The sequence below is a fragment of the Rhipicephalus microplus genome, chromosome 6, assembly GCF_043290135.1.
Source record: "Rhipicephalus microplus isolate Deutch F79 chromosome 6, USDA_Rmic, whole genome shotgun sequence".
NCBI lineage: Eukaryota > Metazoa > Arthropoda > Arachnida > Ixodida > Ixodidae > Rhipicephalus > Rhipicephalus microplus.
The window spans coordinates 83,344,391-83,360,114 of record NC_134705.1 but is presented as its reverse complement, the minus strand read 5'-3'; the positions used below and the strand labels follow the sequence as shown (position 1 = coordinate 83,360,114).

The 15,724-nt window shown below is 53.0% G+C and overlaps 1 pseudogene; it reads right to left on the bottom strand.

Annotated features, from left to right (window-relative positions):
- Positions 1-11,478: 11,478 nt before the first annotated feature.
- Positions 11,479-11,647, bottom strand: LOC142766276 (U2 spliceosomal RNA; annotated as a pseudogene).
- Positions 11,648-15,724: the final 4,077 nt, after the last annotated feature.

Genomic DNA, 15,724 nt, shown 5'->3' with positions numbered 1-15,724 from the left:
AAAAATACAGTGCCTTAGATGGTCTCAAGTAAATTCGAGGATCCATGCATTCGAAGAGGGCGAGGATATAGAGAGTTACCTAACCTCTTACGAGAATGTTTGCACAGACCTAGGGCTCGACGAAGACTATTGGTCTATCGCCTTATTGAGTGTCTTTCCATGCGACTTAATTGGTAGAATAGGGTACCTTTCCGAGGACGAGTTCAACAGTTACAATGTAGCTAAGGCAGCCTTACTGCGGTGCTTCGGCACCAGAATTGACAGAAAGCAAATTGAATGCAAGCTCATGAACGCTCCGTTGAAGAACGCGCGGCGGTGTGCTGGTATTAACACCAAGCCTGAGAGGGGTCCGCGTGTCTCTCATAGCACCAAGGTGAATAGTGAGAGCAAATGGGAGATAGAAAAACGGGAGCGAGGTGAAGAGCTTGAGCGAGCACTCAGCCTAGAGATTGAACTGTCAGAACAAAAAGTCGAGGCAACGCAGTGGAAGATTCAGCCATCCGCAAGTGTAGCGCACGAGAAGTGCGAGGTGCAGCCCAGAGCTTTAGAGAAGGCTAGCACGTGTGAACATAGCAGCGGATTCAAAGGCGAATCGAGTTTGAGTGCTGCGAATGAAGCTGCGCTGAGTAGAGAGGCCGACGAGGTGCTTTGCCAGTTAACTGTTAGCGAAACAGCTAGAATAGCTGTAGAGAATCTGGCACAAACCTCAACGGTGTTTGTCACGGCGGTTGATCTTGCAAATGATGTCGAAGTAGGCAAGAACACCGGAGAAGGCTCAGAAGCAGCGAGCGTAGAGAAGGGTATCAGTGCAGTTGCAGACAGGTCTCAGGAATGCGAGCAAGATTTTTCGAAGGGAAACAGCTGCATTGTTCTTGAGTGTGTTAACCAGTCCGCCGGTCTAGAGGGTGAGAATAAAGATGACCAGGGCGAAAATCATTTAGACCGCGCGACTGAGACAGCTAACGAAAGCTGTGAGAGGGTTCACGAGTGTGAGATGCGATCGGGAGGCTCGGAAGCGACACGCAAAAAGCGGCGCAGACGAAAGAGACGTCGCAAATCTGCGAGAAAGACGAACAGTACTACGCGTGTAAAAGAAGGCGCAAAACCTGTCAGCGTAGCAAATAAGAGCTTTGCAGCAGCGTCAAAAAAACATTGCATGCGTCCGAGCAACCGGACGAAAGGTAAGAGGAAAGCGGGTTCGCGAATGGAATTGCGTGGAGAGCGCCGGTCTTTCCGTTCTATCCACAGAACGTTTCAGGGCGCACCTGAGTACAGCGTTAGCACAGGTGAATCGGCTGGACAACGCGACAGAAATAAGAAATCAAAGTGCCGAAACGCTGTGGCAGGTGGCGCAGAGGCACCCTTGAGCGGTAAAACCACTGATAACTCAACCTGCAACGAATTTCCAAGCGGTGCAGGACAGGTCGGTCGCAGACGTCGCCGGAAACGAGAGAGGCGTACGCGAGCGACAAAGCGAAAGGGTGAAAGAGGGGGCAATCAGCCGGGCGAGCGGCCCAAGAGTAGGTTACCAGCCAGTTCAAAGAAAGGTCCTTTGTGGCGTAAAGTAAGGTTCCAAGGGCGGAAGGGTAGGCCCCAGCGCGCATCCCCGCGACGGAATGTACGCAGGAGATTTAACGCTTTGCGGGAACGGGATTGTAGAAGGGGTCCTAGAAAAAAAGGAAAAGCCACAATAGCTAAGCACCACATGCCAGCTAACCCAAAGAAGGCATGGCCACTCTGTCCCACGCATCGCTCCGGTCCCCTACGCCGAACTGACAGAAGCCCGCCAAAATCGCGAATGAGGCGTAACGCTGCAGTTCAGCTTGTTGCTCGTGCACGTTGTTGTCTCGCGCGTTTTCAGAATCGAAGACCACGACCGCCGCGTGTACGGCTGAAGGGGAAGCGACGGCTGTAAACGGGAGAGTCAGACACAGGAGTTTTTTTTGGAAACATACTTGTTTGGTTATATTTGGTTTTAAAAGTGGTGTACCTGTGTCATCTCCACAGCTAGTTTGCTTGGATACTTTTTTCTTCCCTCTAGATTTTGTTTGCGTGTAAGCTTTGTCAAAATTTCGAGTTGAATTGTTCAGCGTTAAGAGGAAGCAGTTGTCCGCATCAGTAAACCGACTGCGTGAAAGGAGTTTTTTTTAAGATACGAGCACGCAAGTCGCAAATGAAGATTTGGTACGCCCGCTAGTTTTGAAAGCGCGGTAGCGTAGTCGAGCGGCGCCGGAGTTTCTATAATTCGTGCCCTTGAGTTAAGCGCGGCATCGCATGCCGTCTTCAATAGAGTAAATGAGCAATGTTTGGGAAGGTTTTAGAATAAAACCAAACAAAAGCAATTTTCGAAATGCTCATGGGGATAAACATTCGGTACAGAAGTTTTAGCGCAAAATTAACGCCTGTTTTGTTACGCACTCCTGACGTGTACATCAAGTGTGATTGTTCCTTGCGTTTGTTCCTTGAAAAAAAAAATTCACGTTCAGATGAGGGTTTAAGGATACCTAGGTGAGAGAGATATCGCCTATGGTTAGGTGCGTGTGGGTATGCTAGCGCTCTTTGGATGAGAGTAAGATGTCATGCTAGAGTGCACAGCAAAGTCTTGTGCGTTCTTTAAAAACATGGGCTGACATGAAACTACATTCAGCAAATAAGTGTGTTAGTATACGAAATTGCATCACCCTTTGTTATTTTGTATGTGCTCAGGGATCAGTTGAATTCTTTAGCTGAGCGTCGTGTTATACGGAACGTTGAGGGACGTTTTCCGTAATGATTTTAAGGGGTATTTGGAGTAATCGAAATTTTTAGCTATGGGCAAGAGTATTAGTGTGGTTGCCATTTAAAAGAAAAAAAAGCGTAGGTGCATTGTGGCACATTTGAAAGACCGGCCTGGTTGCCGAAAACTCATTGCCGGCGCTTGCTGGTTCTAGCGGTTGGTCTTCGTGGTTTAAATGGTGTTGGGAGACTGCGGTTACTGGGATCTCTCCCGTCGAGCAGCTGATACTACCCGACGTCCGAGATCTTCCCGTCGGCGGAGGAGCTGTAGCGATCGGGCTATGCCTTGACCCAGCGAGTCATTTGCCACGCCGGATTAGTGCAAAAAGGACAGTCTCGCCACGTCTGGACGGAGGAAGCAACAGAGGCCGGCCCCACGAGACGTCGCCTGCTGATTGACAGAGGCGCCAACGGGATGGAATGTCGCCAAAGAGGGTTTTGGAGCCGCCGCTCTATCTCCCGCCTGGGCCAGTCACGCATCGTTAGCGCGTTAACCAGCAGACAACGATGGCGCTGGTCAAAGGGCTCTCCCCAGAGGATTCCACGAACCGGGTACCTCTCAAAAGATCGGCGCTTGTTTAATCCATTGTCAAGTAGCCGACCCGCTGACTGCCTATGCCCGCCAGGCATTGTCCCGGAGTACGAGACGTAGTGTCGCCAAGACGCCACCAAGAGGACAACAGGGACGGCGTCTTCCTGGGGGAGACCGCGGTGGCTGCCGCGGATCGCCCCACTGATTGAGCGAACATAATCGGCGGACCCTTTGAAGTATGCGGCCAGGATTGTGGGCACTCTCGACTAAAGGCTCACACACGACGAGGAAGAGCCCTGCTCGCGCCACCAAAGTGCAGTGTTCACGTGGACCTTGCATGCTCGCCCCCCCCTCACCTGTGTGTGCGTGATTGGTGGTCGACTCGTAGAGGAGGAGCCCGACAGGGCATAAAACGACGCGGCAGAGTGCTGGACGTCGCTCTGAACTATGTAAAGTTTAACCACCACGCTCGTGGTTTGTGAAACCACTAGTTCTTCTCTTCTCTTCTGTAATCTCGAGAACTCCATGTAAAGATGTAAATAAACCCGTTAAGTTTGCTCAAAGCTCTCCCCTAGTCCTCCCGTCGACGGAGCGACGGCGATCGGCCCCGCTACCCGCAGACTGCGGTCGCCGCGACGCGCAACAACAGGCCGCTCCAATAGTGCAGCAAGCCTCTCCCAACATAGTTTTCTGCTTGCGCCACCCTGCGAGCCGTTTTCAAGGCGAGCAGTTTGCTCAAGGTGAGTGCGTGTGGGAGGCCCAGCCCCCCCTCTTTAACTTCCAACTGAAGGAGGGTTCGTTTGACAGGGGGTGGTGTCCTGCCCCATAGTAGGTCGTTGGCTAACGTGCCGAGTCGCGTGGCAACCCGCGCCGGCATCGCTGTCACCCTGCTCACGTGGGAGGCCAAGGCAAAAACACTAGTCTTGATTGCGACGGCCTTTTCACGCAGGGTCAAGTCGAGCAGTGCAGCGCGCTCGGTGAGCTGTGCAGCCCTGTCGATGACCCTTGTCCATGCGGAAACGTCGACGCCTTCTCGGTTAAAGTAGGCGCCGAGGACCTTAACCGTGCAGACCGGTTCTATGTCGCCTATTGCTTCAGTAGGGAACGGACCGAAGAGCAGTGCTCGGCTCTTTCTCTCGTTCAGTTGGGCTCCCGACACCTTAGCGTATAGTTCAAATACGCTGCGGAAGCGGTCGAGACTTCGTGCGTCCTTGAGGAACAGGGATATGTCGTCAGCAAACGCCAGGACTCTAATCTCCACGGTACCAGTCATTGGCAGGCCACGAATGCATTCGTCGCTAGCCAGAGTTGTGAGCAGAGGCTCTATCGAGAGGACAAACAGGGTTGGGCCTAAGGGGCACCCTTGCCTAATGCCTCTCGTGTACCGGAAGAAAGCAGTGGTCAAGCCGTTCACCGCGACGACACTACGCAGGTTGGTGTACAGAAGCTCGATGGCAGCCACAAACTCCTGCGGGAGCCCGAACTGACAGAGCACTTCAAAAAGGTACGTGTGCCTCACCCTGTCGAACGCCTTGGCTTGGTCGAGGGACAGGAAGGCACCCGTGACTCTTTTCTGGGTCACGTATTCAAAAACATCTCTGGTGGCGGTGAGGTTGGCAAACGTTGACCGGCCAGGCACGGCGCAGGCTGGGTGGGGAGCTATCAGGTCCGGCAAGAAAGTCCTCAGCCTTGTGTTCAATATGGACGCCACGATCTTATAGTCTACATTGAGTACAGAGATCGGGCGCCATGACGACAGTTCGCGCGGGGGTGCGCCGTCCTTGAGAATGAGGGTGATGCGCCCTTCGCTGAATGAATCCGGTTTCACGTGCTTCTCGAGGACCAGGTTGACCATGGCCAGCAGCGGGGCTCGCAAAACTTCAAAAAAAGTGGCGTAAAAGCCGGCTGTCAGGCCATCAGTGCCTGGAGCCGAGTTAGGCGGCATGGCTCAGATGGCAGCGCGGAGTTCCCCTTCCGTTGCTGCGCCGCACAGAACCGTGCCCTCATCTTCGGTGAGTCGGGGCAGGCGCGAACACAGACTGGCCATGAGAGCCGCTTCCGGGAGTGGGCCACAAGGGTCCGGCTCATGAAAAAAGGCCTCGAAGTAGTTATGGAACTCCGCTTCGATCTCGGCGGGGTCAGTGACCAGGCTGCCGTCGGGCCTTTGCACCTCCGAGATTCGAAGGGAACCGGTACCTCGCACCTCATTCATGTCCAGGTCCGGCGCGTCCCCCGCAGCGACTCGGGATTCACGTGCGTTGCGCGCGATTTCCCGGAAGAGGCGATCGTGCTGAACCTGAAGCGAGTGGAGATAGTCGCGTGTACAAGTCGTGAGGCGGTCTGCGCTCTGTACAATCCGCATCCGGCGGAGTAGCTCGTTCATCTCTTTTGTGATGCGCTTCTTCCTCCTGCTGCATTCTTCTTGCAGGAACGCTCTCCATCTCGCCTTCAAGTCGTCCCATTCGGCGGGGCTGGTACAGGGGGAGGCCTCAATCGTCTCCTCCAGGAACGCGGATATTCTGAGGGCGGTCGTGCGGTCTTTTATGAGCGCCGGGTCGAGGCGTTAAGGTTCGTTTCTTGGATGAGGGCCGGGCGTCCCCCTCACCGTTGTAACCAACGGGAGGTGGTCGGTTCTGTCCGCCAGCCCGTCGGGGAGGGTGAGGACTTCGCACGCCGCAATAGAACCGACGAGGCGCTCGGGGACGTAGGCTCGGTCAAGCCTGCTGGCCGTTGACCGCGAGGTTCGGGTGGGGGCGAACTCGTTTCCATGTACGTGTACCCAGGCGTCCGTGAGCCGCAGGTGTCGGAGGATCTTGACCAGCTCCTTGGCGTGGTAAGTTGAGCTGCCTTGACCCGGGCCCCGGACGTCTCTTGCAGAGTCCACGACGCAATTGAAGTGCCCGAGAACCACGTGGGGAACGGACTCCACCAGGTAGCCAAGCAGCTCCTTAAAATAATTGTTGGTGTCCGACCTCGTCACCGGTGCGTAAACGTTAACGCAGCGCACCTTCGACCCGTCAACGAAGAGGTCGAGCACAAGTTTACGCCCGTTTGCACCGAATACACAATGGGACTTTTGTCGGAACCTGCCCGTCACAAATACGACCCCGACGCCACCAGCTGTCGCACATATTAGAGAAAAAAAACCCTCGGCTTGGCAGTTGCGCTTAAAGCTGATTACGTCGAGTGGGGAGCGAAAGTTTGTCTCCTGGAGAAAGAGATCAATGCCTTTGGAACGGGCAAACGACAATACGGCTGCTTGTTTGCCGCTATCGCGAAAGCCGCGAATATTTAGCGTGGCGAACCGCAGCGTAGCCATGTTCCGTCGGTCGAAGCGCCGTGCCTCTCTTGGGGGGAGAAGGAGCGATAAAAGGCGCGATAACTAGGAGAGTTGGTCATCAGTGGAGCGCAGGCGAAGGGGGGCGAGAAGAGTGCCGCGCCAAAGAGTGGAAGGGGCCCAACCAGATGAGCGGAACAGCAGAGGGTGAGAGGAAGCGTGAGAGCGGAATGCGGCGAGGCCGTCGGAGCAGGTGGCGCCGCTTCGTTCTTCACGTAGCCTTCTTAGCTTAACATGAGACGCGACATGAGAAAACCGCGCTGGGAGCACGGGACGCGACCAGCGTCCGTACACTCCAGGCACAAAGGCGCGGCAACGCACACAAAAAAAACGGACTCGGACGCGTCCGAGGCAACCGAGCAAATCCCCCCCCCCCCGGCACCACACGGCGCCGCGACGCCACCGCCTACTCGATTGTTTCACCGCCATCCGTGGGTGGGTCCCCCTTGGACGCGGTGTTCTTTCCCAACCTCGAGGTCTTCGCCTTCGGCGGGGTGTCGCTGTCACCGCTGCTCACTTCTAGCCAGGTCCGCTGCTGCCTCGCCTCACGAGTGGGGGAACCCTCACGGGAGTCGCGCTGCGGCTCGTCTCCGTGACGGCGACGCAGGCGAGACCTCGGCTCGCGGCCCTTGTCGCGACTTGAGGCCCGTGCGCCCGAATCGCGACCAGCCCCGTCTCCGCGGCGACGACGCGAGCGCGAGCGAGATCCCCGATCGCGGCCAGACGCCGGGTGAACTGCGGGCGGGTCCGGCCGCCGGCTCCTGTGTGGCACAACCTGCTCGGGGGAAGGGTCCGACGGCGCGCGGTCGTCGTCCTCAGGCAGGGCATAGTGCCCGCGGCTCACAATATGCCTGTCATCCCTGGCCGGGGCTTGCTGAAGCGCTCCCAAATCCTGTGCCGTGACAGGGGCTAGCACGTTGGGCGGCGCGTCGGAGACGGGGTAGCTTGTCTCCTCTTGCTCAGGAGGCGCCGGGGACGCGTCTTCTAAGGTAGCCAAAGGCGGCCAGTCCTCGGTGCCCGATACGCTTGCGGGTGTCGAAAGGGACGCTGATCGCGTCGGGCCTGTCTCGGTATCAGTTGTGTCTGCGCCAGAGGACGCCGACGCCGAAACAACGGAGGCAGACGCTCGGCGCGTCTCTTCTTTGACAACCGAAGACGCCGCACTGCTGCTTGCGCTTGAGTCTGATTCCCCGTCGCGACGCCAAGAGAGAGGGCCCCTTGCGGTCGTGCGGGGCGTGATCTTCGGCGTGAGAACCTGGAGACGCGAAGTGGTCTCACCCGACCTCGCCGAGGGGGCACCGGATGACTGGCCAGGTGCTGCGTTTGTGACTGTCAGCACTGACGAACCGCGGGCAGCGGCCGCGTAGGAGCGCCTGCGGAAACACTCGCGCGTCCCGTGACGGCCCCCGCAACGCGTACACTCGGCTGTGCAGCCCTCTGTGTCGTGGCCGAAGACGCCACAACGCTTGCAAAACGCGGCCGTGCACGCGGTCACCATGTGCCCGACCTCGCCGCAGCGCGCGCACACACGGCGCATCCCGCGGTACTCAAACATTACTCGGTGGCCCGCGATGGTGATGAAGTTGGACACCGGTTGACTCATCTCAAGTTTTACAACTAGAACGCCGCTAAGCTTGTTAAACCTCGTTGTTACAGGGGCAAAGGAAATGCCCTTAATTTTGCCGTACTGCGCAAGGGCGTTGCCAAGCGTCTCGTCGGACATGTACACAGGGTACCGGTAAACGTTAACAAACGTGACCGGTGGCCCGACGGCCTCAACCGGCACGTGCTGGTCGTTCACGCGGAAACCTTCCGCAACCATTAATTTCGTCGCCTGGCTAGCGTTCCGGGTGCAAACGAGAAACTTGGCACCGCCCATATGCTGCAACACATAAACACTATCGTCACTGGCAGTCAATTCAACAGCGTCAATCAAATTATCTATGCTTACGTCGCCTTCCAGCGCGGTGAACAAGAAACAGTTTTCCCGGGCTGGGAGCTCCATTGGGGTCGCCATACTGAAGGACGCTGGTCCCAGGAGGGCGAGACTTGTGGAAACTTGTAATGTGCAGACGGGCTGCACTCTAGTAGAGTGTGCGGCTCAGCCGAGGCGAGGACCGCTCAGTAGAGGTAGGCACCGTGAAGACGGCAGGGGGACTCCGGGGCAGCAGGCGTTGTCCGGGTCCAAGCAGCTGCAGGCATCAGGGGGCACCAGGCGGGAGCCGGGAACCCAGGAGCGGCAGGCTCCCGCGGAACGGAGCAGCGCTGCCACGGGGCGTCTTCTTTCTTCGGTCTTCAGAGGGGCCGGGGGCCGACGTCAGCGTGACGTGACCCCAGGTCTCGCAGGATGACTCGTAGAAAACAGCTATCTCGACACTTTGATCTTAGCCAAAAGGCCGAGAAGCGATGCAATTCATTAGCACTTAATTAAAATCCATTCTTTCACACCTCGTACTTAGTCCTGGCCAAAAGCCAGGCAAACAGTAGCAAAGCAATTCCGACGTCCACCCATGCACAACCAGCATTGTGCACCGACAGCGGCGGCGCTGGCTTCACGGCGTTGCTTTTATCCCTAGTCCGCTTGAAGTTTCTTGTTTCGCTTACAAACATGTTAAAACTGAAACCTTCTTTTTCCCAGAGGTCAAAGCCACGCGTGCTTGCTTGCATGCGTACTCTCGAATGTAACCATGACGTCACACCAAATGCTTGCCTGCGAACATTATCAGGCATGTCGCGAGAGATGCTACAGCACTTGTTTTAAAAACTGATGCATAGTGTACATGTTCAACTCGAGCACCAAAGCCTGGGAGGAGAAAAGAAAAAAAAAATGACTGTGCAAAATGTGACTACGTCACCCATCCAACATGGCTTCTACGCTGGCTGCCCAAGCAACGCCTCTGCAACGACGCCCACAATCATCGGCAAAAAGGTGTTGCCTTTGGCTGCTTCAGCGCGCTCCACGTATGGCTTGAAAGTTCCGACGTGGCGGAACACCGCACCGAGGTCTACCGCGTGCGTAGTGAAGCCGGTGAATGAAGGGTCATGTGGCAGAAGGTGACGGAACGTGAGTGTACGACATGCCGCTGCGATGTCGTTCAAGCGTTCAACGGGCCGGCAGGCTCTGCCTGTCGTGGTCGAAAGCGCTTGTCCAAGTTTTGCTGATTCCGAGGGGTAGGAGTGCTATAGTGGCGTGTACGAGGCGCTGGTGCGGCGCTCCGTCGATCGTGCCAGACGGACATGAGGCGGCAAGAAGGCGGTCGTCAAGTGGTCGCGGAAATAAGTGGAGAAGTACTCGCCTGCGCTTTTCGTCGAATTCCGCTGGGTAAGGTGCGAGAAGACTCGCGACAGACGGTCTTCGGGAGACGGGTGGTTGCACAAATGCGACCGTGCGTCAACGTGCAGCCATATTCGTGGATTATTTCGCCCCATTACGATAGCTTCGTCACAGCGCTCGCTGGGGTTGCTTGTTTTTGTTGACCTTTACTTGTGGCTCACACCCACCTTGGGGGATTGGCCGGTTTGTTGTTCTGCTTCTTCGACTTCTACATACTCGGCTTAGTGAAGCTGTGAGGAGTGATTAGTGGGTACAGAGGCAAAGCACAGCAGCGCGCCCGGGGCGTGATCTCACGCGTCCTGGGTTCCACGGCGCTTCAGGTACGTGCGTGGTGCGTCCGTACGTCTAGTGCGCAATGTCCAAGTTGGAACTTCCAGCCACTGGCAATTCCATTCAGGTGAGCGTGCGAGGATGTTTGTTGTAATTAACGAGAGCCAACGGTCGATGAGCTGGTATGAGATGGTGTTCAGAAATGTAATGTGTGATCAACAAGGCGATGTCCGTCGTGGTGGTCTAGTGGCTGTAAGGTACTCGGCTGCTGACCCGCACGTTGTGGGATCGAAACCCGGCCGCGGCGGCTGCATTTCCCTGTGGTCAGATTAGGGTGCACGTTAAAGAACTTCAGGTGGTCGAAATTTCCGGAGCCCTCCATTATGGCGTCTCTCATAATCATATGGTGGTTTTGGGACGTCATACCCCACATATCATCATATCGTCATCAAGGTGATGGCTGAGGGCGCCAGCGAGGTAGCTGACCGCGTGGCAACGAATTACAGCCACCGCTGGCAGAAGCTGGGACCCAGGTCAGTGGACATAGAAAAAGCACATCGGGGCTTTGCCGCTCCACCGTACAGCAGGTGTGTGCGGGGTGGGTCTTGTGGCGTTCTTTGCGATTTTAATTTGTGATGGGGAATAGTGTAGATGCATAGACGCGGCGAGAGCACGCGTCTTCAGGTCAAGACGTCGCGTGAAGATGTGAAATAAAAATGCCTTCGTTTGTCACTGCAACTGTAAACAGAAACACCAACAACCATTTTCTAGAGGCTGTTTTATTTTTCGTTTCGAAACGGGTGAATTGGAAAAGCGAAATTAGCTTGGCACATACATACACACTTCTACACACATATGTACATACACATCGTATACACACTTCTAGCTTTCCTCTGAAACAGTAATAATAAATTACTCAATAGTTTTAATAATATGTGTAGGGATGTTTAAAAAAATAAAAACTTGAGTATGTATGTGTGAACATAACCAAAAAAAAGGGGGGGGAGCCCTCCAATTATGAAATTTCCACAGAAACATTTATTTTCCCACAGCAATCGTAAATGTAAACACAGCTAGCGCACTCCCCGCACGCGAATACCGCGTCAGCCGGGGCGGCGTGACGCCACCGTCTCGGACACTCGCCGCACCCACGCCGTTTACCCCGATATCCTTGGTAAATTCGAACACTCTTTCTGTCATTGAATTTATTGTCGAACTCACCCCAGCAGGGGTGAGTGGGCCGATCCCGGAGGTAGTGCAATACCGGGCCAACCCGTGGTGGAGGTGAAGCAAGCTTCAAGCACTCCGCCGCATTGCAAAAATAAGTTTAATATCTTGGATCCAAATAGGATCCGTATCAGATATTAAGCTGATAAGAAGAGATACTACACAAAGGGAAGTTTATTCTACGCCAACCGATATACAGGAAATACAAAATACACAGGATCGTAGGGCGTGGTTACATTCTGGTTTGATTGCGACTACCCGTTACAGAGTAGTGGCGATGGTATGTACACACTACATGGCACGTTCAGCCTTTATTACATTGTGCCGGCACGTGTAGACATCGTCATCAAAAATTGCCTTGAAAAAAAAACTATCAGTTTTCAGGTTTCAAAGGGTGCATTACCCCTCTCAGTGCACGCCCTTTCATACACTAGTATCTAGATTAGAGAGGTGTGATGGGGAGCGCTAACTGCCCAACTCTAACGAGGAAGAAACGCGTATGCCATCGCCGAAGGAATTTTTCCTCCCCATCCGCTTCTAGCTCCTCCGACAGGTGGCGCCACAGGAGCAACCTTATCTGTCGCATAGTGGGGAAGGCTGCCCTTACTGGGGCACTCCTAGCCTCCGCCAGGCATCTTCTCCTCCAGAGCACGAACATAGTCACTGCCACCACCAGTTTGGCGAAAGCGCCTCTGTTCTGCTTGTGTCTTGGTGGGCCTCTTATGCCGAAATTCCTGGCAGCAAGGCGCTAAATTGGTTTCGCTGCGCAACACTCGAATAGGGCGTGCGATAGCGTTTCTTCTCTGTTGCAGTTTGGACATCAAGCGCTGGGGACTATGCCTAACTGATGTAAGCGCTGTCTTGTAGGCAACACTCCCCACATCTTTCTCCACTCGAAATCTTGGAGTTCCTTCGGAAGGTGCCTGGCCTGTGCCTTCTTCTTCGCCATCGCAGCTTCAGCTTTGGTTTTTTCTTCGTTGGACAATTGGATGACTGCAATCGCCTCCACGATGCGAGCCGGTGCGTCCTTGTCCACGTCACAGTTGGGGGCTTCCTTTGTGATCATCTTCTTGACGTTTGCCGTTGCCTTGTAGAATGCAGAGGGCAATTCGGCAAGCGGCCCTGGTAGTCTGCCCGCATCAAAGATGTGTCCCAGGCAGCACGCCGCCGTTGGACCAATCTTGGACCAACATCGGCTAACATCGGCACCGACGTCGGGCCGACGTCGGAAGTGCAACTTCTTCCAATGTCGGGCCGACGTTCAAGCCAATGATGGGCCGACGTTTTGCCGATGTTTTAGCCAGTATGCAACCAACATTGGGCCGACGAAGGCCCATCGTATTGCCGACAAAGCTGCCAATGTTTGGCCAACATTGGGCCATATTTCAGCCAATCACATGCCATTTTTACGCCGATGTTTGCTGCACGACGAATATTGGCTACGGATGTATGACCGACATTGGACCAATCCAGGGCCACATTGCAGCCAATCAAATGCCGTTATTACACCGATGTTTCCTACACGACGAATATTGGCTACTGATTGGCTTGCCATTATGTAAACATTATTAGTAGGGAATTTTTCTTACAGAAAGATTTAAACAATATGCCTCGATGACCCGCTCTTGTAGCTTTGCAGCCCTGTATACTTGGGGCAACAGAAAATTGAATGCTGAAAACTGAAAGCAGTTACTCGATCTATTTCATCTTTTATTTCTCATTCCCTTTGCTAACACTAGAAGTGTAGTTTATTTTTTTACCAATTTATCTTTTGCAACAGCGAGTACTTTACTTGGTACTGGTATTTGGTACAGCAGATCGAAAAAAGTCCTTAGGAAGTAAATGCTGAAAGCGTATGTCCCCCACTTGCAATCCCCACATATGTCCCCCACATGGTAATCGAGAATATTCATAGTTTAGAGCATTTTTTTTGTAACTAAAACATGGTGATGGTGCTTCCGAATCAGCATAAGCTAGCCGAACAGTGCACCACCGACAGTCTGCAGACTATTTATTCTTTGTTTTTTTTATTTATTTGGTACAACAAAAAATGTATACATTGAAAAATATATATACACAACTAAAAAAGGCCCGCTCTACTGCAGGTCAGGTTGCGTTGGGGGCACAGTGACAGTGGTGGTGTGAAGGCCCTGGCTGCTGTGGCTGGGCAGGAAGCCGCGAGCAGCCGATAATCTGCACTCTGAGAGTGGGGATCATCGGGCTGCTCCACAACAAATGTTTCTCTGAAGCGCCGCTTCCTGCCCCCACAGCGATCACCAGACCCTGGCAGCCACCTCTTAATAAAGTTGAGGGCCTCCGCCTGGTCGCACCCTGCTTTTTGGCAGAGGACATCTGCATACAAGAACAGAAATACCATAGTACACATGAAGCACTGCAGTACAGAGAATACACAAGGGTACACACACATAAAACAATGAACAAGTCTAACCTGTCACTAATCTACAGAGCCTCAGGTTCACAAAGGCCCTTTTCTGCCATGAAGGCTGTACAGCACTTGCACGTCATGTGCCAATACAGCCTTCATGGCATTCACACCAATTTCTCGGAGGCCACGTCCCCCAACCTGCAGGAGGTGCTTGCGCTGTAAAAAAATGCAAGAAGCATAGCTGGGGTAAACGCAACAGCACATCGAAATGTTTTCATGATAAATATCTGCAAGAAGAGGACACTGAAAACAACAACTTGAATTTTTGGGCATCACAACATTTCATTGTTTTTTTACGCTAACTTCAACTCACTTGACCTAAAATGGTTTCCACATCAGCCCTCTCACACTCAGTGTGAGAACCTTTCAGAGTCCTTCCCTGAATGCAGTTTCGCTGTTATGAAATCAAATACAACACTGTTATAACCCTTAATAAATATTGATTCTAGCTATGAAATAGTATAATTACTTTGTACAGTGCTCAAATTCCAATACACGTTTCTTCGAGGTTACAATGTCTTTGCCTGAATGTTGACCAGGAGTAGCTTCTACAGGTGAAAAACGATAAAATATGTGGAATTCAAAAAGAAGCTTGGACATGTTTTCAATCAATGCATTGTAAGCAGAGCACAACAAGATAAATGAACATGATCAAGGCGTACTAAGAGGCAACCTTAGAGCGACCAAATCTTGGTCATAGATGAAACTGATAGAAAAATAAAAGTCGCACTAGATGGTCGCACCATTTGCTGTTTATATTTTTCTGTGATAGCCAACAAAGAGGCATGTCGCTATAGAAATCTCATCACAATACACAAAGGTGCATTTTTCTTCACACTGCGAAATTGGGTGCATGTTAGATTTTTAAAAAAGTAAGAAATCGGCTAACACAAGGCAGGGTGAACTGTAGCTCAAAGTAGAGAGAGCCGCAGCGGACAGGAAATAGGGTGATAAATGAACAAAATTACTGAATGTCTGTTTTAAGCAGGCTATTGCTAGTCACTGCCCATCAAACACACCATGCCGCCTACATCGTCTGCTAGCTTAGGACAGTTCACTCGGACTTCACAGACTATAGTAAATACAGTCGAATCTCATTAATTCCAACACACTTAATTTGAACTGACACTGTGGTCCTATCAAAGCTATACCGCGCTCCGAAAATGCTCTCAGCACCCCGCCCAATCCTGCGGTGGCACTTCAGACACCTCATCGCTGTGCTTGAAGAAGAAAATGAAGAAAAGGAAAGAAAGGACTGCGGTGGAATGTTTGCCAAATGCCAATCTGCGACATTCCTGTGCCACGCTTCGGCTTTTTCCGTCCCTGCCACGTAGAGACCCTTCTCCACTTAACACTGCGCATGAAGAGAAAGAGGGGAAAAAAAGCTGTCGCAGAGAGTTGGCTCTCTCATGCCGATCTGCAACACGCCGGTGTCACGCTTCCCTGTTTTTCGTTCCTGCTATGTAGAGACTCTTCTCCTTTCAACACCGCGCATGAAGAGAGAAAAAAAAAAGCTGTCGCGGAGTGTTTCTCTCTCGAATGCCGATCTGCTTTTCTCCAGGTGGAGACGCTCCTCCATTCTCATCATGTGCTGGCCACGCTCCGGCTGCAGCGCAGATGGTAACAGCGGAAACACAGTTGTCTTCGAAGAGTGTCAGCACTGGACATTGCCACGCGCAACTTCTTTTGCCAGGAGAACACTGAAGCCGAAGTACAAATGCTTTGCAAACTGCACGCAAAACTTGTTGACTCGTTGTAAGGCCAACGTGTACAGACATGTATTGACTACTTTAATTAATGACG